This window comes from Malus sylvestris, chromosome 13 (genome assembly GCF_916048215.2).
Source record: "Malus sylvestris chromosome 13, drMalSylv7.2, whole genome shotgun sequence".
Classification (NCBI taxonomy): Eukaryota; Viridiplantae; Streptophyta; class Magnoliopsida; order Rosales; family Rosaceae; genus Malus; species Malus sylvestris.
Genome location: NC_062272.1, coordinates 42444182 through 42447727, shown reverse-complemented (window position 1 = coordinate 42447727; position 3546 = coordinate 42444182). Strand labels below are relative to the sequence as shown.

General features: G+C 39.7%; 1 long non-coding RNA gene across 1 annotated transcript; it reads left to right on the top strand.

Annotated features, from left to right (window-relative positions):
• Positions 1–589: 589 nt before the first annotated feature.
• LOC126596018 (uncharacterized) lies at positions 590–1197 on the top strand. Its single transcript, XR_007613804.1, has 3 exons — positions 590–685; positions 774–918; positions 1143–1197. It is a non-coding gene; the product is annotated as an uncharacterized LOC126596018 (long non-coding RNA).
• The last annotated feature ends 2349 nt before the right edge of the window (positions 1198–3546 follow it).

The window sequence follows — 3546 nt, the reverse complement described above, 5'->3', positions numbered from 1 at the left end:
CCACTCATGCCACCTAGGGCTGGAAAAAAATCCCAAAAATCCCAAACCAAACCAAAAAAATCCCGATCCCAAACCAAAATTCCCGAAAGTTTCGGGATGTAATCCCAAACCAAACCGAAATTTTCGGTATGGGATTCGGTATTGCATTTCATTTTTTCGGTATTCCCATACCGAACCAAAAAAAATATATATATATATATATATATAATTTTTTAATTATAAGAGAATTATTTCAACCGTTGATTGTTTTGGATTTAATCTGTGCCGTCGATTTGTTTTTAGGTCAGGTGATAACATTTCACTTTTGTATTCCTCCATTCATTTGTTTCGAAGCGCAGCCGTGAGCCTCCGACCCTCACCAACGTCGTCCCTTACCATACTGTCGAATTCCGACCAGCCACCGACCCACCACCACACCATACTCTCGTCTCTGACTCTCCAGCCTTCCTTCACCACACAACCACCGCGCTCTCTCTCTCTAGGGCGATTGTCTTTCACGGACAGGACAGGTCACAGAACTGGGGATCTCTCTCGAGTATACTTCTGCAGTTGGATCTCTCTCAAGTTTTGCTGCAGGCAAAGCTATGCGTGGATGAAAACATCCCTGTTATTCCTATACCTGGGCCGTCTGCTTTTGTGGCTGCTTTCTCTGCATTTGGCCTCTCCACGGATGAGTTTACGTTTGGTAAGTTTTCCATGGAAATGATGCTGCAGATATTCTTCTTGGTGGATAAGATGTATATAGAACTCTGAAACTGAGTATACTTCTGCAGTTGGATTTCTCTCTAAACATGCTGGATCTAGAAGAGAGAGGTTGACAGTTTCAGCAAATGAGGGGACGACCCAAATATTCTATGTGCCTCCCCACAAACTTCAGCAGTTTCTTGAAGAGACTTCTTCAGTTTTTGGTGTTTCAAGGTAAATACTTTTAAGGCTTCAGATTAAAAATCAATTTTAATAAAGGTATTAAGAAAAAATACCAACTTCAATAAAAGCTTTATTGACTTAAGAAAAAAATGATTATATATTAGTTTTTGTTATGGTGAGTTACAAATTAAACTTCCATGTATGGATTTATGCGCTTTTACTGACTTAGTGGTTTTACAAAAAACTGATTTGGTGAGTTTGTAATTGTGTTTCAGAAAATGCGTCATAGCTCGTGAAATTACAAAAATTCATGAAGAGGTAGGTTTATGGTGATGTCTTTTATTTATATTTGTTTTACTTGTGATCAGCTTGCTGAATATGGCTCAACCATCAACATCAAGGGGAAAATTACAAGTACCAACAAGAAGGGGCCGAAGGGGCCGAAGAGGTCAACAATCTTCATAAACTTGAAACTTTGTTTTTTTGCTTTTGGTTTGTAACTTAATTATTAAAACTTTGGATTGTAACTAATTTTTTTGCTTTTGGGTTTGTTACTTTATTTATTTTAAAACCTTGGCTACAATACAAGTGGAAAATGCAGCTGAACTGCTAATGTTCGTTCTGCTCTTATAAACATTGCAGGTTTGCCCAATATTTTTTTTATTTGGTTGAATAAAAGTTAAGCCCATATGTGGGGGCTGTTACATTCAGTGGGCAGGCCCAATATTAGGTTTTTGTCCAATTGGACCAATATTAGCTTTTTTTGTCCAAAAGCCCAAAAGCCCAAAATTATTTTTGGGATTCCCGATTTGTCCCGAAATCCCGAAACTATTTCGGGATTCCCGAAAATTTGGTTTGGGATCGGTATTGAAATTGGGATTCCCGAAAATTTCGGTATGGGAATCGGGACATGGGTTTCGGTATGGGATCCTATACTGAACCACCCCTAATGCCACCAACCAGGTGAAGAAGGAACTCATCTTCATGCCACCAACCAGGTGATGAAATGTACAACCTGTACTCTCCTTCATGCCACCAACCAGGTGATGAAATGTACACCCCGTACTCTAATATCATTTGGCAACTTGCCACTCATGCCACCAACTAGATGAAGAAGGAACTCATTTTCATGCCACCAACCAGGTGATGAAATGTACAACCCGTACTTTAATATCATTTGGCAGCTTGCCACTCATGCCACCAACCAGGTGAAGAAGGAACTCATCTTCATGCCACCAACCAGGTAATGAAATGGACAACCTGTACTCTCCTTCATGCCACCAACCAGGTGATGAAATGTACAACCCGTACTCTAATACCATTTGGCAACTTTCCATTCATGCCACCAACCAGGGGAAGAAGGAACTCACCTTCGTACCACTAACCAAGTGATGAAAGCAACTTACCATTCATTCCACCTACCAGAAGACGAGTGGTACAACTTGTACATGTGAACTCCTAGCATTCACAAATAATCAAAAACCCTCAAGCTTGACAACTCAACTAGGGGAGCACTTATGCCCAACAAGAGTTATAGTCACCAACAAAGTCTTATTGCAAGCCAACAGCAACTTCAGTGCATGGCATACGAAGATCAAGCTATTCAGCTCTCTTGCATCTGCTTCCAACATTTCCCCTCTGTAACAATGCAAACACTACAACTCGTAGAAAGATTCACACACTCTTGATCAAGACAGTGTCAAGCAAAACCAATTTATGGTGCCAACAAGAGCTTCATCAATGAAGGGCAACCACAATTCTCAAAAGCTTCACACACTCTTGATAAAGACAGTGTGAAGCAAAACCAATTTATGGTGCCAACAAGAGCTTCATCAAAGGAGTTCAACCACAATTCTCAAAAGCTTCACACACTCTTGATTAAGACAGTGTGAAGCAAAACCAATTTATGGTGCCAACAAGAGCTTCATCAATGGAGGGCAACCACAATTCTCAAAAGCTTCACACACTATTGATCAAGACAGTGTGAAGCAAAACCAATTTATGGTGCCAACAAGAGCTTCATCAATGGAGGGCAACCACAATTCTCAAAAGCTTCACACACTACTGATTAAGACAGTGTGAAGCAAAACCAATTTATGGTGCCAACAAGAGCTTCATCAATGGAGGGCAACCATAATTCTCAAAAGTTTCACACACTATTGATTAAGACAGTGTGAAGCAAAACCAATTTATGGTGTCAACAAGAGCTTCATCATTAGAGGGCAACCACAATTCTCAAAAGCTTCACACACTCTTGATCAAGACAGTGTGAAGCAAAACCAATTTATGGTGCCAATAAAAGCTTCATCAAAGGAGTTTAACCACAATTCTCAAAAGCTTCACACACTTTTGATCAAGACAGTGTGAAGCAAAACCAATTTACGGTGCCAACAAAAGCTTCATCAATGGAGGGCAACTACAATTCTCAGACCTTCAAAGCAAATTCAATTTATATGGTTCATCCAAACCTTCGACTACTACAAGGTGTGGCTTGCATCACAATCTCTTGCTCAACAGTGTGGAAGCAAAATTTGTATATGTTGTCTCTCCCACATTTTCAAATTTATAGTTTCCCAAAAAAAAAAAAAAAGGGAAATTCAACAAAGCTTCATCAATGGAGGACAACTACAAATTCTCAAAAGCTTCACACTATCTTGATCAAGATAGTGTGAAGCAAAA